Raw genomic sequence first — 25161 nt, forward strand, 5'->3', positions numbered from 1 at the left:
AAGGTCTGCAGGGTCTGCTGCTGGTAGAAGAGAGCTGAAACTCTCTGCAAGTAAAGGCTGAGACCAGCGTGGTGGAGCCAGACGGCTCACCGACAAAAAAGAAAGAAGCTGCTGCACCGGGACACACTGAGGGAATGCCAGGAGTCGGCGAGGGACTCCTGGGTGTTCACAGGTGGCAGATGGCAGTTCTTCACTTACCAGAGCCAAGATGGAAGCAGGCTTGACAACTGGAAGTCACGAGAGTCAGGAGAATGAAGAGGAATCAGTTGCGAGAAGGAAACAAGCAGAGTTGCTTCACCGGCTGACCATGGTAAAATTGAGGAATGCCATCAAGAGCTGGTGAATCCACCCAGTGACAACGCAAAATGCAAAGAATTGTGTACACCATAACTGACAGAGAGAAAGTGAAAAGACATATTATTAAAGGGGGAATTGAATCACATACAAAACCCTTGCAAATATGTGAATGTGTGCAGTGCAGGTACTTTGGAAACCCGAGCATGATAATATATCAGGCGGGTATATTATCCAACAAAGTTTATGCACAATTATGGGAGAGGGCAAAAGCCCTGTATGAACAGAAGTCCTGGCAGGAGTACCAGGCAATTACAAGTGTGTGAGAACAAGAAGCCCTGGCAGGAGAGTATACAAGGCAATTACACATTTATTAGAAGAAGCTCTGGCAAGAGAGTATACCATGTAATTTACGAGTGTATGAGAACAAGAAGCCCTGGCAGGAGAGTATACCAGGCAATCACAAGTGTATGAGAACAAGAACTCCTGGCAGGAGAAAATACCAGGCAATTCCAAAATTCAAAGAGGTCCTGAGAAAAATATCAGGACTAGGGAAAAGGATTGTGTTAACCCGGCGAGTTGGAACAAAACCCTGGTAGAAAAGTACACCAGGAACTTTGAAAGAAACAAAGTTACAAAGTCAAACAGTTTGGTATGCAAGTATTAGCCATGAAAAGCACAAGGATCTGTTCTTTGTGAAACACTAGACAACATTTGTGTTGAAGAGGAATCCAGGGGAAGGGTACCACCCTCTGGAGCAAGGACCTTTATCCTGGAAGACCCTTTGTGTTGGAGTCATTCATACTTTCTTTATGAAGACTTTTCTAAACCATCCAAGGTTAATGACATCTCCCTTTTTCACCATAATATTTTAGTTTGTAGTGTGAGGGTCAGAATAGAACTTTAGACACAGGGCAGTTTTGTTTTTGACATCCTGAAACAGACAGATCCTTAGATTTGGTTAACATAGGAAAATTCCTCTTAGAGTAGGGTCAAAGAGGCCTTTTCCAACCCCTTTTTATTTTCAATAAAAGTCTTTAACCCAAAACACGGCTAACTTGTGTCCAAGTTTCATTCCCGACTCCTCACATTAGCCATGTATTGCATCTAGCCTAATGGTGTAATGATAATGATAATGATGTGATATTTATATAGCGCCTTAATCCCATCCAGCCTAAGGGTTTGGGTTAGCCATGTACTGCATCTAGCCTAAGGGTTTGGGTTAGCCATGTAATGCATCTAGCCTAAGGGTGTACGTTAGCCATGTATTGCATCTCACCTAATCGTGTACGTTAGCCATGTTTGCATCTAACCTAATGGTGTAAGTTAGCCATGTATTGCATCCAGCCTAAGGGTTTGGGTTAGCCATGTAATGCATCTAGCCTAAGGGTGTACGTTAGCCATGTATTGCATCTAATCTAATCGTGTACATTAGCCATGTATTGCATCTAACCTAATGGTGTAAGTTAGCTATGTATTGCATCTATCCTAAGGGTTTGGGTTCGTCATGTATTGCATTTTGCCTAATGGTGTAGGTTAGCCGTGTATTGCCTCCAGCCTAATGGTGTAAGGTAGCCATATACTGCATTTAGTCTAATGGTGTAGGTTAGCCATGTATTGCATCTAACCCAGTGGTGTAAGTTAGCCACATTTTACATCCAGCCCAATGGTGTAAATTAGTCATGTTTTGCATCTAGCTTAATACATTATGTGCTATGAAACTATGCATGCTCGATAAACCACTAACAGCTTTCAAATATTCCTCATACTCACCCTAAAACTCAGAACTTTATACTACATACCTCTAATGCAACAAAACACTAGACCCTCACAAACCACCACAAACTACACACACCACAAGATTACTACCACCAAAGACCACAAACCAGCACAGAGTGACTGGTGTCAACTGAACTAAAGTTGCCAACAGCACATCAAAGCTCTTGTGCTTTTTTCACTCCATCCCACCAACATTACCACCCAGCCCTCTTTCCATTTCAGATCCGCCAGAGCACCAAGAGACCACGCTAGTGGCATGAGTGTGCAGTACATGACCATTTAACATTGACATTAACATTAACATGAACATAAACGTACCAGCATTTAGCCTAGTCGTGTAAACTGGCTGTTCTCTGCATCTGGTCTATTTCCATGGGCTGGCCTCTTGTTGGCACCTAGCCTATTTTTGCTGGTCAGCCATTTTTTGCATTTGGCCTAATTATATAGGTTAGCCATAAGCTGCCTACTGCGCCCTGAGATGGGCTTTGTGTAACATCCGTAGTGTGTTGGGTTCTTCTCCCTAAGATGGACTGTTGGAGGCACGAAATGTGCTGCACTTAACTGGATGTCAGGGGTAGGAAATGTATCACAGTTGGATGGATTGTTTGAGGGCAGGAGCCAGAAAGGTGCTGCACATATCGTAACTGGTTGTTGGGGGTTGGAAATGTGCCACACCTGGATGGATTGTTGGGGGTGTTAAATGTATTGCACTTGGATGGATTGTTGGGGGCAGGAAATGTGCTGAACCTAACTTACCTGGTTGTCGGCGGTAGGATATGTGTCGCACTTGGATGGACTGTTGGGGATAGGAATTGTGTTGTTCCTAACTAACCGTACTAAAAACTCACCATTCTGCATTCTCAGCCTCAAATACTGAACCAAACACAACCATACTTCTACCGCACCACAAACCACATGCACTTCACAACACTCAACATGAAACCAAAACACACACAATCTCACCTCAAAACCCCATGACGGCTACCAACCGAAAATGCACCAAGGCTCAGTGACGGTTTCTCTGAAGTGAAGCTGCCAACAGCACATCAAAACTCTCCTGCTCTTCTCCCTCTCAATCCCACTAACAACCACCCTCAATCCCACTTCCATTGCAGATCCACCAGAGCGCCAAGAGACCACTCAAGTGGCAACAGTGCACGGTACAAGACCCATTAACATTAACATTGTCTCTATTGTCCTCTTGTAAAGCGCTTTGGTGTAAAGCGCTATATAAATATGTAACCCCTTAAGTGCCACCCACGAGCATGCTCATCGGTGGCAGGCGCTCCAGGTTGCCACCGACGAGCCAGCTCGTCGGTTTAGGCACTCTGTTTTGCTCGATCCCTGCAACGCAGGGATCGAGCAAAATTGTAATCCAACCCCCGGGCTATGTGAGGGGGAGGTCCCCCCTCACTGCCTGGGGGCTGGATTACCTTCAGTTTCACATCGGCGTGCGTAACACACGTCGGCGTGAAACTGAAAGTAAATTCCCTGCAGCACCCATTTTCGGCTGCTGCGGGGAAGAGAGAAGGTAAGAGACCTTCTTCTTCCGCCTCGATCTCCGGCTGTATTTCAAGCCGGAGATCGAGTCGGGTATCGTTGGAAAGGGGAGATCCTCCCCTTTCCAACGATACCCGTTGTGTGACATTGCTGCCCGCGGATCGGGCACAGGGCGCGCGATCCGCGGGCAGCAATGCCACCGGATCAATACAGATCCGTTTGTGACACGGGGGAAAGGGGGCTGCTTACTAGGTAAGTGGATCCCTTCCCCCCTTAGCCCTAAAGCATGGGGCCACAGCGCCAGAGACCCCTGGGGGCAGATGATCACTGCCCCCAGGGGTGAAAACAAAAAAACAAAAAATCGAGGGATGGGGGAGGTGGGATGGTGTTTGGGGCCCTGGGGCCCACTAGACCACCAGGGATATGACACAAAGTGGTTTCCCTGGTTCTCCCCTTTCCAGGGACACCACTGATATGACGCATTGCTGGTCACGGATCAGCGCTGATCCGTGACCTGCAACCCACTGGACCACCATTGATTTGTTTGTGAGTTGGGGGGGGGCTGCTTCAAGTAAGCAGCCCTCTCCCCCCCCCTGGCCCTCAAAGCATGGGGGCACATGCACATGAACCCTGGGGGCAGATGGCTGACCATCTTCCCCCAGGGAATGTAAAAAATAAAAATAAAAATAATGGGAAAAGGGGGTAGGGTTGGGGGTGGGGAGGGGTGGGGGGCCACTAGCCACCATGGATTTTTTACTGATTGAAAGGGGGGTGCCCTCCTCCCCCAACCGAAGTAGAAAGGCTGAAACCCCTTGTAACCCTCCCTGGGGCAGATATCTGCTCCTAGGAAGGGGCATCTGACCCCAGGGAGGGATGCATGAGGTGGGGCCTCCCCTATCTGACGCCAAGGAGGGATGCATGAGGTGGGGTCCTCCATTTGGGGTGGGGGGGAGAGTGCCCCCCGTTGCAGTACAACATTCGCTGTCAATTTAGGGTGCCCCTCAGACCCCCCTAAAAAGCAGACTACGATTTTGTATTATTTTCTTTGTTTACCCAACTTCGCTTGGCGCAGATGGCCACATTAGTGTGCCAATCTGGCCCCAGGGTGCCCAAACCCTACTTCCCCATCTATTGGGGGTCCTGCCCCACCTTTTGTGGTGGCCCTCTCCCCCCCAACCCAAATGGCCGGGGGGGACATCTCATGCAGCCCTCCCTGAGCCTCCTAGGAAGGACTGCATGATGTGCCCCCGCCCTCCGTTCGGTGTGGGTGAGGAGAGGGCCACCACAAAAGGTGGGGCAGGACCCCCAATAGATGGGGCAGTAGGGTTTGGGCACCCTGGGGGCAGATTGGCACACTAATGTGCAGGGCTGGACTGGGAACTAAAAGAGGCCCTGGAAATAATTACTGGGGACCAAAAGAGGCCCTGGAAATTAAGTTCAAAGTGGCCCCAAATGACACATTTTCAGCAAGCCCAATGCTTTTCCTATGAGAAAATTTAGAAATACCACAGAAAAGAGGCCCAGGGTGCAGAGGCCCACCGGGAAATCTCTAGAGTTCCGTATAGGCCAGTCCACCCCTGCTAATGTGGCCATCTGCGCCAAGCGAACTTGGGTAAACAAAAACAAAAAATCCAAAATCGTAGGCTGCATTTTAGGGGTGCTGAGGGGCACCCTAAATTGGCAGTGAATGTTGTACTGCAACGGGGGTGGCACTCACCGCCCCCCACCCCAAATGGAGGGCCCCACATCATGCAACCCTCCCTGGGGGCAGATATCTGCTCCTAGGAAGGGGCATCTGACCCCAGGGAGGGATGCATGAGGTGGGGCCTCCCCTATCTGACGCTAGGGAGGGATGCATGAGGTGGGGACCTCCATTTGGGGTTGGGGGGAGAGTGCCCCCCCCCGTTGCAGTACAACATTCGCTGCCAATTTAGGGTGCCCCTCAGCCCCCCTTAAAAAGCAGCCTACGATTTTGTATTATTTTCTTTGTTTACCCAACTTCGCTTGCCGTATATGGCCACATTAGTGTGCCAATCTGGCCCCAGGGTGGCCAAACCCTACTGCCTCATCTATTGGGGGTCCTGCCCGACCTTTTGTGGTGGCCCTCTCCCCCCCACCCCAAATGGCTGGGGGTGACACCTAAGGCAGCCCTCCCTGAGCCTCCAAGGAAGGACTGCATGATGTGCCCTCCTCCGTTCAGTGTGGGTGAGGAGAGGGCCACCACAAAAGGTGGGGCAGGACCCCCAATAGATGGGGCAGTAGGGTTTGGGCACCTTGGGGGCAGATTGGCACACTAATGTGGCCATCTGCGCCAAGCGAACTTGGGTAAACAAAAACAAAAAATCCAAAATCGTAGGCTGCATTTTAGGGGGGGATGAGGGGCACCCTAAATTGGCAGCGAATGTTGTACTTCAACGGGGGTTGGCACTCACCCCACCACCCGAAATGGAGGGCCCCACCTCATGCAACTCTCCCTGGGGGCAGATATCGGCTCCTAGGAAGGGGCATCTGACCACAGGGAGGGATGCATGAGGTGGGGCCTCCTCTATCTGATGCCAGGGAGGGATGCATGAGGTGGGGACCTCCATTTGGGGTGGGGGGGAGAGGGCCACCCCCCTTACAGTGTAACATTTGCCGGCAATGTAGGGTGCCCCTCAGCACCCCCTAAAAAGCAGCCTACGATTTTGTATTATTTTCTTTGTTTACCCAACTTCACTTGGCGCAGATGGCCACATTAGTGTGCCCATCCTCCCCCAAGGTGGGTAAACACTACTGCCCCATGCAATGGGGGGGGGGCTGTCTGGGTGGTTTGGTGTTTGACTGGGCTGACACAGATAATTTATGTGTTCCCTTGTTCCCTTTACAGGTCTTGTGCAGTTCAAGCTTCTCCCTTGTTATGTAAGTATTGACTTTCGGTTATGGGTACATTGTTTATGCGGGGGGCGGATTGCTACTCGGGTGGGTGGGAACTGGCCCTGTAGTGTTGGTGGTGTGAACGGGATTGGGTACTCTGGGGAGGTATTGGGGTGGCCAGGGACACAGTTGCCGTGGTAGGTCACAAATTTCCCTCAGAGCAGCTAAACAGTGCTGTTTCCCTGGGAGGGCAGTTTGCCACGTAGCTATCTGTACAAGTTTTTATTTTGTGCTGGGGGTAGCTATACGCCTATTCGTCTTATTTCCATTCCCTATCAGTGTGCAGTGTAGCCTTCCGTGGTGGTAGATGACTGGGATGTGCCATGTATCGGGTGGTAGAAATCGAAAAGTTAGCAGAAACCCCCAAGACAGTTTAGATGTGTTATTGATAGGCTAAGTACTGAATGTAATTATTTTGTGTTTCATTTGGAGTTGTGGCTCCTGGAAAGCTTTCGTTGACTGATGTAAGTACTGCATATATTACTTTTGTAGATATCCATTGTAATGTGGAGGTGGATGGTTACTGTGGTGGGAAGAACTGTGGCTGCAGTGTCAGTGGTATGGGTGGGAATGGGTAGTGGGGAGGTCCTGGGGGCAATGATGATTGTGGCTTGCATAGAGGAAGGTGGTTGCTTTGCAGAAATACAAATGGGGTAATGATAACTAGCAGTAGTGTCACAAAAATGTTTGCAGTAGTAATGCAGATGGTCATTTCTTCTGAGCATGCAATGCCCACGTGGTACGGAGCTCATTCCTTTTATTGCAATGGTCACCACTTCTGTCGTCCAAGTTCAGGAGTGGTCCCAGTGTGACCCGCCAGAGTCCCCATCCTTTCACAGGGGGCAAAGCTGTAGCGCAGGGTAGCCAGAGGGGCAGGACAGTCAGGGGGTGATGTCACTGGCCTTGGGCGCCCGTCTCCCATGTGGGTATTTTGTCCCCCAAGTTCAGCAGTGGTTGCAGGGTGCCCCGGCAGGGTCCCAATCCCTTCCTGGAGGGGAAAGCTGTAGCGTTGGCCAGGCAGAGATGTAGGATGGTTGTGGTTGATGTGTGTGACTCTGGCCGCCTCTCTGCCTTGTTGAAAAGTGTGCCAGCAATTGTCTGGGAGGGTCTGGCATGTACTTTCCTTTTGTACCCTGTCTGAGTTTTGATTGCCTCTGCCTTTTCAACTCACCCAATCACTAATACATTACATGGTTGCTTCTCAGCGCCATTTCCCATGCATCAGCATTTCATGGAGGAGGGGAGGGTGCAACACACGTTGGCTGTCTCTGAATTGGTACTGTGGGTGCAATCCTCGTCTCCACACTTCTATTTCTGTAATGTATAGTGGAAGAGGACATCTTCCTTACATTTATTGTTGTCTTTGTTTTAGGTGCAGGTGTGTTGTAGCTGTCTACCCACTTGTAAGTAAGCAGTGAGCTGGTCCTTAGCATTTCACGTGAGTGTTTGCAAAATTGTACTCCGTTTTTTGTAGCGTGCTCAGAGTACGTCATATTGCAGAGGGCTGCTGCAGTTTGTGAGCAGAGATTGGACATTTTGGTGGCCTTGTGTGGTGTAGGTTTGTGGCATTGCATAGCACTTACTCTACTAGGTTACACACTTTGAGAAGCACACATAGTTATTGTTTCAGTCTTTCTCTGTTCTTTGGACAGTGAAGGGTTCCATAGCGACAGTAGTCATGGCTTCTCGACGACGATCCCTGTCTGGTGCAGAGGCGTTAGCTGCACTGATGGAATCTGGCTCAGAGCATGGCACAGAGGTGGATATGGAATCTGAAACAGATACTGCTTCTGAGGGTCAGCATGAAAGTGATTGGGGAAGTGATTTCTCCGTGGATGGTAGTTCTTCCTGCTCATCATCTGAAGACGAAGAGGTGGAAAGAGTACATGCACCTATTCCCACCCTTCCCACACGCAGTATTCCCACCCTTCCCACACGCAGGAGACCTGTAAGGGGGAGGGGACAAGCAGGACGTGCAAGGCATGTGCCAGTTCCTGTCATGGATGATGAGTCGGAGTGGGTGCCTCCAGCAATGGCTCAGCCTGTTGTGCCCCCTTTCACTGGAATATCGGGGTGCACAGTAAATACAGAGGGGTTTCAGCCTATTGACTTTTTCAACCTTTTTGTTGATGATGGGTTAATTGCAGATATGGTTCAGCAAACGAATTTATATGCTGCACAGTTCTTGCGGTCAAGGGGTCCCACTCTGAAACCCCATTCCAGAGCACAAAGCATGGGTTCCAACAACCAATCTTGAGATGAGAAAATGTTGGGGTCTCATTCTGAACATGGGAATATCGCTGAAGCTGTCTGTCTCAATGTACTGGTCTACTGTAGCAGTTCATGCAACCCTGTTCTTTCCAGCTACAATGAGTAGGAATTGCTTTCAAGCACTGCTACGTATGTTGCATTTCAATGACAACTCGGCAGCATTACCCAGAACGAACCCAAACTTTGATAGGCTGTTCAAACTTCAGCCATTTCTGAAGCACTTGACTCAGCGATTTGCAGAGGTGTATGTTCCTAGCCAGAACATATCCATTGATGAGTCATTGATGTTGTACAAAGGCGGCTAGTGTTCAAGCAACGCATTCCTAGCAAGAGAGCACGATATGGGATCAAGTTTTACATGGTGTATGAAAGTACCACTGGGTATGTCTGCAACATGAGAGTCTACACTGGGAAAGACTCTACCCTAAACCCTCCGGGCTACCCAGCCCATTTAGGGACAACTGGGAAGATTGTTTGGGATCTTCTCACACCATGGCTCCACACGGGTCACCATTTGTATGTGGACAATTTCTACACAGGAATTACACTGTTCAGGGAATTGTTCAATGTGGACACACTGGCATGCAGTACAATTCCCTGTAACCGCAAAGGCTTCCCCAGAAAACTTGTGTGCAAGAAGTTGGCCAAGGGAGAATGTATGGCATTGCGGCGGGATGAACTGTTGGCAGTAAAATTCTCCCACAAAAGGGATGTGTACATGCTGAGTACTATTCATGATGAAAGTACTTCAGCAGTCACTGAGCGCGGGCATACTCAGCAAGTGTGGAAGCCCAACTGCATTCTGGACTACAACAAGTACATGGGTAGAGTAGATAAAACCGACCAAGTGCTTGAGTCATACAAGGCTGAACGCAAGTCGCGCTTCTGGTACAAAAAGTTGGCCACACGCATTATGCATATAGCAACGTTCAATGCTTATGTGGTGTACCGTGCAGCTACTCCAAAAAACAACCTGTCCTTATTGAACTTTGAAACAGAAATTGTTCAATTGCTGACTATAGTCCATGTAGAAATTCCCTCCGTTCCAGAGGTAGAAGATGTGGCCAGATTGCAAGATCGACACTTTGCTGATTTTGTTCCTGCCACACCAATGAAGACACACCCTTCCAGAAGATGTAAGATGTGTAGTAAACAAGGAGTGAGGAAGGATACTCGGGTGTACTGCCCCCAATGCCCTTCCAATCCAGGCCTCTGCCTACAGCCTTGTTTCCTTTTGTATCATACAAAGGAAAAGTATTGGGAGATGGACTGATTTCCGGAAATTGCCATCATCCCTTGAAAGGAACCCTTAGACTCTGATTTTGTGCACCTCTTACAAAGGAACGGCACTCCTGCTCCCTGCACTGGAGGTGTACCATCAATGACAATGCAACAGCATTTCACCTGACGTCACTTCATTTAGCGTGCCTTCACGAGCATTGCTAGTGCTGCTCCCTCCACTGGAGAGGTGCGTTGGTGAAGATGGGAACACCATTTCAGTTCCCTTCACTCAAGGGGTGTATTTTAGAAATAGGACATGCCACTTTGGCTCCCTCCCTTGAGGTCGAAGTGTCATGAAAGTGGTACTTGACCTACATGGCGGTGGTGTCTTGCGTACCTCGTACCACCCTGCCCTCTTTATTGTTTTACCCTAACTTGTGGTATGTGTTGTGTAGCGGAAATGTCTTCTGTAGGAATGACTTGGATACGATTGGTGTGTGAGTGAGGTATAGCAACATAGAACATGCAGCTGTCATTTCTGTGAATGCACTTTCCCAGCACTGCAGAAATGAGTAGCATGTTAGAGGGTGTTAGCTTTGTGTGGGTAAGGTTGTGCATATGAGTGCTGTAAAAATCTTGCTATGGACATACTTGAAGTTGGTGTGAGAGACAGCGCCTGTAGGCCAGGTAGCCAAGTGAGCCAATGTGCACTTGCTATCAGTGTGCAGATACGATTGTTGGTACATGCCATTTGAATGCGGACAGTTGATGTGCAATTTCTGGAAAATGATGTGAAAGATTTTGCCTGGAGACACGGTTGCATTGTGAGCACACGGACACATGGGACAAGTGTGCAGATACGCTTACTCTGGCGCAAGTGATTTGGTAGAGGTGTGACTGCTGACATGGATGCCGACTGACTGCAGACACAAAAGGTGTATGAATGGCCAGTGATACGGTGGGTGCCTTGCCGTGGCATGACTGCTCACAAGGACGTTCCTCCTTGTGCTAAGCAGGGAGGCTTGTCTGTGTGCTAAATCCCACCTTGCTTGTCCGACTGCATTGTGACGTGAATGTATGAGAAGTGTGAGCGAAGGTGCATGTGAAGGGGCTTACTGATAGCACTTTCCTATGTACTGGGAGCACTAAAGACCACTTGCTGTGCAAATGATGTACCCATTCTCACTCAGGTACGACACGCACGCATACTAGGTCTGCCTTTCATTGGGACACCTGTGGGAACGCGGGATGGTAGGCCATGTGGTGCTGGCGACGTGTTTCAGTGGGTGACCAAAGGGAAATGTCTGAGAATTGTCTTCATTTCCGGCCATTTTCAGAGACATTTCCCTGTGTCCACTCACCAAAACAAGTCGCCAACAACAGATGTCATACCTTTGTGCGTTCCTACAGGTGTTCCGACGAAAAAGGTACCTCGCATGTGGGGGTGCACAAAAGAGGACACCCGCGCGAATGCACCGAGGTCTGACTTGCACGAAGCGGCCCAGAATTTATTACCCAGAACCCCAGACAAAGTGAGTGATTCCCAAGGGTGTCCTCTTTTGGGAAATGCATGCCGTTCTCTGTTTCCCTTGCTGGCTTCGACACCCTAGGCCCAAATCTGTAGGTTGCCCACATGAACAAAATGGGCAGTGGCAAAAGGCTTGGGGTTACCAGTGAGTTACCCTTTTCCTTTTGCGCCCCCGGTAGGTGCACCCACACATGTGAGGTACCGTTTTCATCTGGACACCTGTGGGAACGCGGGATGGTAGGCCATGTTTTGTTGGGGGCGTGTTTCGATGGGTGAGCCGAGTGAAATGTGCGGAAAATGCATTTATTTTCACACATTTCGGACTTTGCGGGGGTGTCTGGGTAATAAATTTTGGGGCGATTTGTGCAAATTATACCCCTGCGGATTCCCACTGGTGTCTTCTTTTCGGAAATGCATGGGGGTCCCTGTTTTTCTTGGTGGCAGCAACATCTCAGGCATATATCTGTAGGTTGGCTCCCCAAACCCTTTGGGGGGGATAGCAGTGGTTTAGCCTTATTCATTCACGCCCAGGTAGGTGCACCCACACATGTGAGGTACCGTTTTCATCGGGACACCTGTGGGAACGCGGGACGGTAGGCCATGTGTTTTTGGGAGCGTGTTTCGATGGGTGAGCCGAGCGAAATGTGTGGATAATGCGTTTTTTTCCCACATTTCGGACTTTGCGGGGTTGTCTGGGTAATACTTTCTGGGGCGATTTGGGCATATCATACCTCTGCGGATTCCCACGGGTATCCTCTTTTCAGAAATGCATGGGGATTCCTGTTTTCCCCGGTGGCTTGGACACCCAAGGCCCATATCTGTATGTTGTGCCGGTCGGCAGAGCGTCTCAAATTCCGGTCTGAAAACAGACTTGCAGTTACTTGTGTTTTAGGCTTTCCCCTTGGCGGCCAGGTAGGTGCACCCACACATGTGAGGTACCGTTTTCATTGTGACACCTGTGGGAACGTGGGACGGTAGGCCATGTGTTGTTGGGGGCATGTTTCGATGGGTGAGCCGAGTGAAATGTGCTGAAAATGCGTTTATTTTCCCACATTTTGGACTTTGCAGGGGTGTCTGGGTAATAAATTCTGGGGCGATTTGCGCAATTCATAACTCTGCAGATTCACACGGGTGTCTTCTTTTCGGAAATGCATGGGGGTCTCTGTTTTTCTTGGTGGCTGCAACACCCCAGGCCTAAATCTGTAGGTTGACTCCCCAAACCATTTGGGGGGGATAGCAGTGGTTTAGCCTTATTGCTTTGCGCCCAGGTAGGTGCACCCACACATGTGAGGTACCGTTTTCATCGGGACACCTGTGGGAATGCGGGCCGGTAGGCCATGTGTTGTTGGGGGCGTGTTTTGATGGGTGAGCCGAGCGAAATGTGCGGAAAATGCGTTTTTTTTCCCACATTTCAGACTTTGCGGGGGTGTCTGGGTAATAAATTCTGGGGCGATTTGGGCATATCATACCTCTGCGGATTTCCACGTGTGTCCTCTTTTCGGAAATGCATGGGGTTCCCTGTTTTTCCCAGTGTCTTGGACACCCGAGGCCCATATCTGTATGTTGTGCCGGTCGGCAGAGCGTCTCAAATTCCGGTCTGAAAACAGACTTGGGGTTACTTGTGTTTTAGGCTTTCCCCTTGGCGGCCAGGTAGGTGCACCCACACATGTGAGGTACCGTTTTCATCGGGACACCTGTGGGAACGCGGGACAGTAGGCCATGTGTTGTTGGGGGGTTGTTTCAATGGGTGAGCCGAGCGAAATGTGTGGAAAATGCATTTTTTCCGCACATTTCAGACTTTGCAGGGGTGTCTGGGTAATACATTCTGGGGCGATTTGGGCATATCATACCTCTGCGGATTCCCACGGGTGTCCTCTTTTCGGAAATGCATGGGGTTCCCTGTTTTCCCCTGTGGCTTGGACACCCGAGGCCCAAATCTGTATGTTGTGCCGGTCGGCAGAGCGTCTCAAATTCCGGTCTGAAAACAGACTTGGGGTTGCTTGTGTTTTAGGCTTTCTCCTTGGCGGCCGGGTAAATGCACCCACACATGTGAGGTACCGTTTTCATTGGGACACCTGTGGGAACGTGGGACGGTAGGCCATGTGTTGTTGGGGGGGTGTTTTGATGGGTGAGCCAAGCGAAATGTGCGGAAAATGCATTTATTTTCCCACATTTCGGAATTTGCCGGGGTGTCTGGGTAATAAAACAGACTTGGGGTTACTTGTGTTTTAGGCTTTCCCCTTGGCGGCCAGGTAGGTGCACCCACACATGTGAGGTACCGTTTTCATCGGGACACCTGTGGGAACGCGGGACGGTAGGCCATGTGTTGTTGGGGGGGGTGTTTCGATGGGTGAGCCGAGCGAAATGTGTGGAAAATGCATTTTTTCCCCACATTTTGGACTTTGCGGGGGTGTCTGGGTAATACATTCTGGGGCGACTTGGCATATCATACCTCTGCGGATTCCCACGGGTGTCCTCTTTTCGGAAATGCATGGGGTTCCCTGTTTTCCCTGGTGGCTTGGACACCCGAGGCCCATATCTGTATGTTGTGCCGGTCGGCAGAGCGTCTCAAATTCCGATCTGAAAACAGACTTGGGGTTACTTGTGTTTTAGGCTTTCCCCTTGGCGACCAGGTAGGTGCACCCACACATGTGAGGTACCGTTTTCATCGGGACACCTTTGGGAACGCGGGACAGTAGGCCATGTGTTGTGTTTGTGTGGTTTTCATAACGTTTTGACCCATTTGCTGGTGGCCTTTGTCACACAACACTTTCATTTCCCAAATGTCACCTACATTTAGTCGCTGCTTTAGGCACCATAAACTTTTGTAACCTGCACAAGACACCTACCATTGAAAAGGTCTGCCTGTGCTCTTTCAAAAAATGTATGCTTGCCGTTCCTCACCACATTGGTTTTCCCGATTTACACATGCTAAGTGCGTCTGTTCAGGCCGTGAGCGTAAAACTCCTGTGTACCATGGCTCAGTGTTTGGCTTGTGGTATTGCTTGTTTTGTAAAACACTACAAAAAATGTGTGCTCTCCTCGCAAGAGTCGGGGGAATGTAGTGGAGCATTGCTTTTCTCAAAATTCACAGAAGCCATTGCCGTACAAAGCCAACCATGTCCAACACATACTTTTTTTTCGGTCATTTTCCCGCTTTTCCCCCAATCTGTGGCAGATTCCCCTACCTAGTTGTTGCCTGACCTACGCAAATCACCCCTTCCGAAACTTGGAATTTTGTCTACTTTTCAGAAATACTTGCCTTTCTGTCCTCCAATTCGGCTTTCCTACCCTTTTCTTCCATTCCGTACATGCATGTCCAATTGGCAAAAATGGCCAAAATCGCCTACCTCTCACAAAACAGTTGATAACCACATCAAAATATTTTTTTTTCGGTTCCACTCAACCTGTTCTTGAAAGCCAGGAAATTGGGGAATTCAGCACAGCAAACCATTCGTTCTGAGCTCTTAAAAGGAAAAAACCACAGGCTTCTTTGTACATCATTTTATTGGCATTTTTTGCTTACCAGAACATTTTGGATCCCTTTAAACTGGCTAGGTTGGCTGACAAGTGGGTCTCCCACTGGGTGTCCCCTAAGGACTCCAGTGGGGAGGACAAAGACAAAGAAAAGGGGACCTCTCAGAAAGCTATGGAGTCTCAAAAGCAGTCACAGTCGGGTAAACCAAAACCTTCCTCTCCTAAGACCCATAAATCTAGTGGGGATAAGACATCTGTGGGTGGGAATAAGAGTAGTGGTCCACCTGCTGCAAAGCAGGCTCCCAGTGGTTCCAGTACCATACCCCGTACACCATACCCCGTACTCCCGGCACTTGTTGGGATTGTGGGGCTCTGAATCACAGAAGGGATGACTCCAAGTGTAAAGGTAAGGCACTTGGAGTACAGGCTATCAGCCTGAGCTACCCTAACCCCATGTCTGAGGTGGAGGACACTGTCCTCACCTCCTCTACAGGAATCACATTTGGTGCTCCTGTAGAGATTTCCTTAGTGTCCCTTGGGGCCTGGGACCAGAACGCGTAAGTACTGGCGACTATCCCACAGAGCACCCGTAGGTTTTTGAGAAGTGACCTCTTGAATGGCCAGCCTTCTACTGGTTTGAGAGACACTGGGGCAAGCTTGACAGTGGTATACAGGACCCTGCTCAAGCCAGAGGACTATGTAGGTGCTCCTCTGAGAACCACCAGGTTAGTTGGTGGGCCTCCCAAATTATCGCCTGTAGCCTTAGTCACACTCATGATTGGAGACAAGACAGCAAAGTTTCCTGTCCTGGTTCAGGACAATGTCCCTGCTAACATTCTGTTAGGCAATGATCTAGTAGAGTTGGGGTTGATCTCGGATGGCCTTCCCCTGACTGCTGCTGCAGTCACTAGGTCACAGGTGACACAGGGTCTGGCTGTGAGTCAGGTAACCCAGCCAAAGACGAGGCCTAAGGCAAGAAGAAGGAAGACCAAGAAGGCCACCTCTGTGCAGGGGGCTCCTTCTCTTCCTGCTGTTCCTACAGCCCCCATTGGGATCCATGCTCCGGACAGGCTGGGTCCAGTGGAAAACCCAAACTCACCTCCTGAGGGAGAAGAGACAGAAGACTCTCCTGTAGGAGAGGTTCTCAACCCGGAGGATCATCCCGACCTTCAATGCTTGTTGGCTGAAGGGGGACCCTCCCGGGCAGACTTCTGTAAGGGACAGAGAGAGTGCCACTCTCCCGAGGGTCTGAGGAAACAGGCCCTGTCCCAGGCACAAGGAGAAGTGCCTAGGACATTCCGAATCTATTGGGAGGGTGAACTCCTTGTTAGTGAGCCCACTAAGCCTGAACCTGGTGCCCTTAAGAGGTTGGTGGTACCCCAGGTTTACATGCCCTTCCTGATGCAGTTGGCGCATGAGGTGCCCTTGGATGGTCATCTTGGGACCAAAAAGACTAAGCAGAGGCTCTCTGCCCATTTCTACTGGCCACGGATGGGAGTAGAAGTGAAGTCCCACTGCAGGACCTGCCCAACTTGTCAGTTGTCTGGCAAGACTGGAGGCAGTGTCATTGCCCCACTGCAGCCATTGCCAGTGGTTGGCACACTGTTTGAGAGGGTGGGCATCGACATTGTCGGTCCCCTTGACCCTCCCACTTCAGGTGGACATTGGTTCATCCTGGTCTTGGTAGATCATGCCACCAGGTACCCTGAGGCTATACCCCTTCGGACTGTAACTGTCAAGGTAGTTGCCAGGGCTCTCCTGGGCATTTTTACCCGTGTTGGATTCCCCAAGGAGGTTGTCTCTGACAGAGGATTCAACTTCATGTCTAGTTACATGAAAGCCATGTGGAAAGAGTGCGGGGTAACCTACAAATTCTCCACCTCTTACCATCCCCAGACCAATGGTCTGGTTGAGAGATTTAATACAACTCTCAAGGGCATGCTAGGTGCTTTGGAAGAGCCCCTAAGTAGGAAATGGGATCTCCTCCTGCCATGCCTGCTGTTTGCTTACAGAGAGGTACCTCAAGAGGGTGTTGGTTTCAGCCCCTTTGAGTTACTCTTTGGACATCCGGTAAGGGGGCCCCTTGCCTTGATCAGAGAAGGTTTGGAAGCCACCCCTCCTGGTCCTGCCAAGCAAGTGGGGGACTATGTGTTAGGCCTCAGACGGAGGATAACACAGATGATGGGTCAGGCAACAGCAAATCTCATGCCGGCCAGGAATTAAATAAGTACTGGCATGACCTTAAAGCCTCGCAAGTGGATTGGACTCTGGGACAGGAAATCCTTGTGATGGAGCCTACCAAGCCTAGTGCTTTGGCAGACAAGTGGACTGGACTCTTCAGGATCATCTCCAAGATAGGCGAAGTCACTTATCTGGTTGACTTACTTAGGAATCCCAGGGGTAGCCCCTCAGGTATTTCATGTTAACAGGCTCAAGCCTTTCCAAAGGTGAGCAGAAGTCTCATGTCTCTTGCTAGCTTCAGAGCAAGAAGAGGATGAGAGTGAGCCCCTTCCCGATTTGCTGCATAGCAACCCTCAGGATGGCTCAGTGGAGGGAGTACATCTCTCTCCAGATCTGACGACAGAGCAGCAGAGGGCCTGCAGGGCTTTGCTCCGGTAGCATGCCTCTCTGTTTTCCCTGACACCCGGCCTTACACCATGGTGTAGGCACGAAATTGACACTAGTGACAGTGTGCCTGTTAAAAACAGGTGCTACCGTATGTCAGATACAGTTAAGAACCACATCCAGGCTGTGGTCGCCAAGATGTTGGATCTGGGTGTTATTGAACCCTCAACCAGTCCCTGGTCCAGTCCAGTGGTCCTTGTCCCCAAGGCAAGTTCCCAGGCAGGTACCAAGGATTGGAGGTTCTGTGTGGACTACCGAGGAGTCAATGCCGTCACCAAAACTGACGCGCAGACCCATTACCCAGGGCTGATGAGCTCGTGGACACCATAGGTGCTGGCAAATATGTGAGCACCTTTGACCTTACCTCAGGGTATTGGCAAATAGCTCTGACGGACCATGCCAAGGAAAAGACGGCGTTCTCAACACCTGAGGGACTCCACCAGTTTAGGGTCATGCCTTTTGGGTTAAAGAATGCCCCTGCCACCTTCCAGAGATTGATCAATCATGCACTCAGTGGGCTGGAGGCCTTTTGTGTGGCCTACTTAGACGACCTTGCCGTCTAAAGTTCCACCTGGGAAGAGCATTTGACACATCTGCATAAGGTGTTGCAGGCCTTGAAAAGGGCTAACCTCACTATCAAAGCCACCAAGTGCCAGATAGCTCGGGGAAAAGTCACATATCTTGGTCATGAGGTAGGAGGGGGTCAACCTCTCCCCAGTAAGGTACAGTATGTACATGACTGGGAGACTCCCACTACTCAAACCCAGGTGAGAGCCTTTTTGGGCAATTTCATGGCAGACTATGGAATCATAGCTGCACCCCTGACAGTTCTGACTTCACCCAAACAACCTAGGAAGGTTAATTGGACTGAAGACTGTCAGAGGGCCTTTGATGGCTTGAAAGAAAGTCTGTGTAGGGCACCTGTGTTGTGTGCGCCTGACTACAGCCTACCCTTTATCATCCAGACGGATGCCTGCGACACCGGAATTGGAGCTGTTTTGTCCCAGTTAGATGACAAAGGGAGGGAACATCCTATCAAATTCATCAGTAGACAACTCAAGGGTAGAGAACTTAGGTGGGCTACTGTTGAAAAGGAATGTTTTAGCATAGTTTGGAGCCTTAGGCATTTTAGGCCCTACCTTACAGGATCTACCTTCAAGGTCCAAACAGATCATAAGCCCCTGAAGTGGCTTATGCAGATGAAGGGTGAAAACCCGAAACTGCTCAGCTGGTCCATTAGCCTGCAAGGGCTAGACTTCACCATAGAGCATAGACCCGGGAAGAGTCACGATAATGCAGAAGGCCTTTCCAGAAGGTATGCTGACCGTCTGGATGAGGGTGTCTATCTCGTGGGAATCCCCTTGTAAAAATAGTGTGTGAGCGCTTGCAATGGGTTGTAAAGGCAAACTAGGTTTGGAAGAAGAGTATGTAGGACTGTGAAAAGTGTCTTTCATAATTTTACAAGGCCAGCTGGATTCTAAGAGTTGGCCTTTGGGATTTAATGACCGATTCATACTACCCTCCATGAGTGAAAGTGGGGAGGTATTACAATAGGCAATTAGGACATGGGAATTGGAGATGTATTTTCAGAAAGGGAAGGGGGATACCATGTCTCATCAGATGATATCACCCTCCTCTCCCAGAGCCTGCCTTGCCCCATGTGATCCTCCCTCATATATCCACCCCTAGGTCTCCTGGCCACATCAGAGAAGGCCAATGCTGGGAAAGAAGTGATGATATCATGGGATTCATCACTGCGCCTTCCCAGGAACAGATGTTTTGTTTAGTTTTGATTATGTTAGGGCTGGACATTTGTAGTTTAGGATTATTGTAGGCTTATGTTGGCCAAACCTTGTAACATTTTGTGTTGAAGCATAGTGTAGCTTGGAGGTTAAGGACTCTTAACACCAAATATCGAATTATAAAAGGGTTGCGCCGACCAAATTGTGCTCTATTCACTTCAAATGAGACACAACACTTCATGATCAAAGCTGTTGTTCAGATACCAAGCTTAATCTAATAAATAAGGAATCAAGATAGCTATGGTTATCCATTGATTTATTAGATGCCAGTTGGCTTTTGATCACAAAGTGCTGTGTCTCAGTTGAATTGGATAGTGTGCAATTTGGCCAGGACAACCCTTGTGTCATTCAATATTACTGTGACGTTCGGCTAAGTCACACTTGTGTCCAGATCGGTGCTGCTCACCATTTGGTTTAACTTATTGTTTTGTTGTTGTGTAGGACTCTTAACACTAGGTTTGAAGACTTTCTGTTGGCCACATTGAAGGTTTCCTTGTTATCCTACGGTGTCTCAAGGAGGGACAAGGATTTACAAGATAGGAGTTGGATTTGGAAATTTAGGACAGACCCCACTTTGCATTGTCCTTTCCCGTCAGGTTTTACTACAGGTGTTCCCTCATTAATTTTTTAGGCTTTTTAGGTATTTGTCAAACCGCCAATTAGACAATTATATGCGTGACATGCATAACAGCTTTAGGTTTCCCACAAGGGGCAGATTCTCAATAAGTGACACAAATAAAATAAGCACAGAGGAGGCGCTATTTTTACTTGCAGCACTTTAGGTAACATGCAGGTCACCTATTCTCAAAGTTGACCTGTACATTTCAGGTCTGTGAGCCAGGGCAAATGGTGCACTTACCAGTCCTCTTATATAACTTAGTGTCAAGAGCATGCTGCCTACACTAATGTATGACAGGCTCCCAGCACCAACGTGGGTGCTAGGAGCGCATTCCCTCCTTGTCCCATTTTCCTTGCCCCAGTCTTTAATAATGAGGGTGTCAGCCCCATACAGACACTTGTTTAACAAGCTTAAGGAAAAAATATCTTTTTCCCTTTATACTTTGTAGCTCTGCCCTTACCTAAAGGGTGGGCTATATAATTCCATTCTGCGCCTTGCCATCCTGAACGTCTTAAGCCTGATTTTAGCACAAGACATACGTCTCAAGTGAGGGAGTGAGCTAGGTAGGGAGGGAAGGAGACTGGGGCAAGGAAGAGGAGGACTTGTAATAATGAAGATTACTGGTAAGTAATCAGGGCATTACCTCCTCAGCCCATCTTCCTCGCCCCAGTCGATACATAATGAGGATCTAGCAAGCTCGACATGAACCAAGAGGAACAGTCACTTGATTGATGCCACACATAACAATGCCAATAAGCTTGAGTCAATGGCAATGAAATCCAGCTCCTCCCAAGAGCCACTAAACACAAAACAGCAGAAAAACACTGGGCCACTGTCCATAGTAGAAGACACCAAGGCACACAGTAACAAACTGGCCAGGAGTGGGCCGGGAAACCCATGATCCAGTATAGCAAGCAGATATCCATAAAACAGATGACGACAGCGGGCATCACAACCACTGAAGCCCATCAGCAAGAGAGGTATTACCCAAGCACATCCACTTCCACCGTTTGATGTTACTACTTCCTCCACAACACTACTGATGCTCCACACCACTGCTCTCTTGCCCACTCTTTTGCTCCCCCTCCACTTTACTGCTCCCTCCTCCACACATCTTCTCACTCCTCGACACTACCACATCCACATCCACACTGCTACTTCCTCTTCCATATTACTACTCCCTCCTTCACACTATTACTCTCTCCTCTACACTACTACTACCACTGCACCCGACCTTCTACCCAGACACCATCCTTTAACTCACATAAGCACTTCACATTTACTACTTCCTCTCATAACCACACTTTCACACACACTCACAACGAAATAACACTTGCACTTACTAACAATTACCTCACTTGCTCCAAGAATCACCTCCACACTCTGTCCTTCCTCTGGGTCTGCCACCTCCTTCTCCTCTGAACACGCACAAACGACCCACCACTTCTTGTTTCCTGGGTTCTATTTTATCCCCCTCCCTATGTTTTGCTTTGTTATCTTCCACTGGCCAAACTGACCCGGTCTTCCCGGCCCTGGAGTTGCCCCATAAAGAAAAGACTTTAAATAATCTGTTATGCCCACCCCATTTCCCTGTGCAATGGTGTTAGTGAACCCGTTGTACAATGTCTAAATTCGGATTAGGGGCATTGGGCTGGGCTCCCTTAAGGTGGGGCAGGGGGCATACTGAAAAGCAAGAGTTTGTTGTTAGTGAGTATTTGCTCAAACAATTGTGTTGACATTAAGACAATGACATCTGGCAAAATTAATTTTCATATATGGTTTGTGTTTCTCATCTAGTTTGTATATTCCTGATGAAGACGTTTATAAATTGTATTTCATGTCAAAACCGGTCGGTGCTCCTTGCAGTAGCCTGAAGATAGAAATATGCAAGACAAGACCATCTCTTTTGCTTAGGCCATGGTTTTGAGATATCCTCAAAATATTTATGCTGTTGGTTGTTTCACTGTGTTATTTATTTCAAGTGTATAATAGTTTGTGTGTTTGTTTTCATTCACCTGCATTCATTTGCTTTATTGATTTATGTCAGTTTTTTGTTATCATTCTCATTGGGCCTCATTTCCACCCTGGCGGTACGGGGTAAACGGCACCGTAAAAGGTGCCGGCACCGTTTACCCCGTACCGCCTCATTACGAGGTCCCCTTGTGGGACCCAGGAAGCAATGCCTGGTCAAACCAGGCGTGATTACCGGGTCCCGCAAGGGGAAGAGGGAGCAAACAACGGGCCAGGCCCCTATGGGGGCTGAAATGGGAATGGGGAAGGACCGGGTCCGGGTCCTTGGAGGGAGGAATTACCGGGCCTTCCAAACTCGGAATGGCCCGGTAATTCCTCATTCTGAGGACCCGGATGCGATTTCGGCGGCAGCCATTACGAGGTCGTAATGAGGCCCATTGTCTTTTTGTATTTAAATAATGTGTTTTTGATGTTATGATAAATTCTTTTTCATTGTATGAATTGAATTAAATGTTCTTTTGAATGACTCCAGACTTTATTTTTGCTTAGGGTGTGGGTCTGTGACCCTGGACTTAGTCCAGGTGGTGAAGGGAGTCTGCCACCACCCGAAGGTGATTGCCACCAATGCTGGGTAGCGGTGCACGGCATGTCTCATAGCTGCATAGGCTTTGCAGTTTATACTCCGCCGCCTCTCTCTCCCTTCGCCGGTTCCAGGTTTCCAGCACTAGGATGCGTGTACCGTGGGATGCTGCAGGGTTGCTCTTCCTCTGCTGGTTCCACGTTTCCGGCGTTGATATGCGGATTGTGTGTGGCACTGGAGGGCTGCTCTCTATCTGCCGGTTCATGCCGTTACTAGAAACACTTGTGTACAGGTGTGTTATAAATGACTTATCATATCATATCATACTCAGGTTCTGCATGTTGGATCTAGGAAAAATAAAGAAAATATGAAAACCATTTTGTTTAGGAGGCATGGTGTGAGACAAACCGATACTGCTCATATATAAGATGGCACCTCGGGGTGGAGGGGGAAGGATCTTGGGTCCTCACAACTGCCAACTTTCCTATGGGGAAGGTCTAGCTCTGGAATATTCCCTGGTAGGCTTCTGTAAGGGATCAAGAGTAAGACCCCGACACAATGGTATGTAAGGTGTTGATTATAAACTTTTATATTAAGGGGGATGGAAGGAAATCCTACCAATCCCTAATCATATAAGGGGTTTCCCTGCCTCAATGAAACTAAGGGACATTTGTGTCAAGATGTTAAACAAAAGAGCGTCCTCCATCCAGTGTCCAAAACTGAAAACCCAAAACGGACACATACACACTAAACTCAATATAAAGTGTAAAAAGGGGTGTAACGACTGGAGGGGGTATCTCTATATCGCAAAGGAGAGGCACAGAGGACCCCAGCCAAGATTCTCTATTTTGGTACCGTGGTCGAGCAGCCAAGGCTTAAGCTCTCAGGAGCCACGGATCGTGGAGATCCCACGAGGAAATGGTGAACAAAGGCATTGAGGCAGAAGCTTCGGTCCTGGCGGTGCTCGCCGACCATCATTCGTGGACGTCCTGTGAAGATGAGGCGTGCGGTGCACATCCACGACGATAGTTCATTGCCGCAAAGAGTCTATGAAGAACTTTTGCCCTGCAAGGGCTTTGAGTCATCGTCGTCGTCTCTGCTGTCGGCGGCCTCGACTTTCTCCAGCGGGACAAAGTGGTCAGCACTGCTGGCGAGAGCGTCCTTGAATTGAAAGTGTCTTAATCAATGGAGCGTTGCAGCTCCGGTTGTCAGCGGCTCGGCATCAATAGGTTCCCGCTTCTAGGCAACACGGCTTTCACGTGCCTCCAGCGGTTATAGCAAACCTGCGAACCCTGGTCCACGATGGTGGACGGCTGTCCGGTGCTTCTCTTCGTTCTCCTCGGTGGTCCCCATCTCCGGTTGACAGTCTTTCGAAGGCTGACTACCAGGGCGCTTCGGCGAAAGTTAGGAGTGCACGATGGTCCCTTGTAGCTCGGGAAGAGGTCTCCTAGCCAGGTAGTCTCTTGGATCAGTTCCTTGAAGGCAGAGCAGCTTTCAGATTGGCGAAAGACAGCAGCAGCAATTCTTCTTCTTCAAGGTTAAGTATCAACTTCAGCTTCTGAACGAATTCTAGCAGTGAGAGGCCCCCAGATATACTGTTCTGTCTCTCATTCACTCTGCTGGGTCACACTCAGGCAACCAATCACTCAGAAGGGCATTCAGGCAGTCAGGCAGCCAATCAGGTTCACAGCGCATTCAGGCCATTCTCCTCCCTCCAAACACTCACAAAAATGAATGTGTATTGGGACAAGTACCCAGCCATTCAGCACTCTACACTGCATTCATACCAGTTTCGGGCAGGGCTGTCTCAGTCTTTGTGACACATACCGGAAACCAGACACCCATAACAAGAAGTGCATATTGGTCGCACACTCCATTCACCCAGGTCCCACCCCAAGGGTGTACCCACAACATACAGTCACTGGGAAGGCTCCAGCCAGTCTGGCCTGGACTCCCCCACAATTTCATATATGGAACTACCACCATACAGCCAGTCAGGGGCAAGGGACAGAGTCAGGGCTTCCCAGGACTCTGGAAAACACAAGGTAACAGGCAATGGAAAGCAAGAGGCCACAGGGGCCATCTTGTCTCCTATCAGGAATCAACTGATTACAATGGCAGGGCCTGGGTATCCCAAAATGGAGGATACTCAGAGCACCTGTCAAATTCAGCATGGAGCTGCCACCTGCCCATACCCTGCTCTGTGGGCCACACATAGGTGCCCAAAAACATACAACAGGGGCACAGGGTTGTATCCCCACCCATGGGTGCCATAAGGGTATCCCAAGGGTCTGTACACCAAACCAAAAAGAGGAAGAGCTGCACTGCCAGGAGTCCCACATGGACTCCTGGGCAGAAAACAATACAGAACACACATGAAAAAGAACTACATAACAAGGACAGGGAGGCCCTGTCCCTCCAATGCATTTCCAGCATCACAGCTAGGTATTTGTAGCTTTCTTTCAGAGTTCAAAACATAAAGCTCTAAGGTGTTGAAAACAAAGGAATAAAGTTCCACTAGGAAAGGGGTCTTTCCTTCCCCTAGATTTCTTCCGGTAGTTTGAATGTCACTTTATCACAG

The sequence above is a fragment of the Ambystoma mexicanum genome, chromosome 10 (genome assembly GCF_040938575.1).
Source record: "Ambystoma mexicanum isolate Mex_15411 chromosome 10, UKY_AmexF1_1, whole genome shotgun sequence".
Lineage (NCBI taxonomy): Eukaryota > Metazoa > Chordata > Amphibia > Caudata > Ambystomatidae > Ambystoma > Ambystoma mexicanum.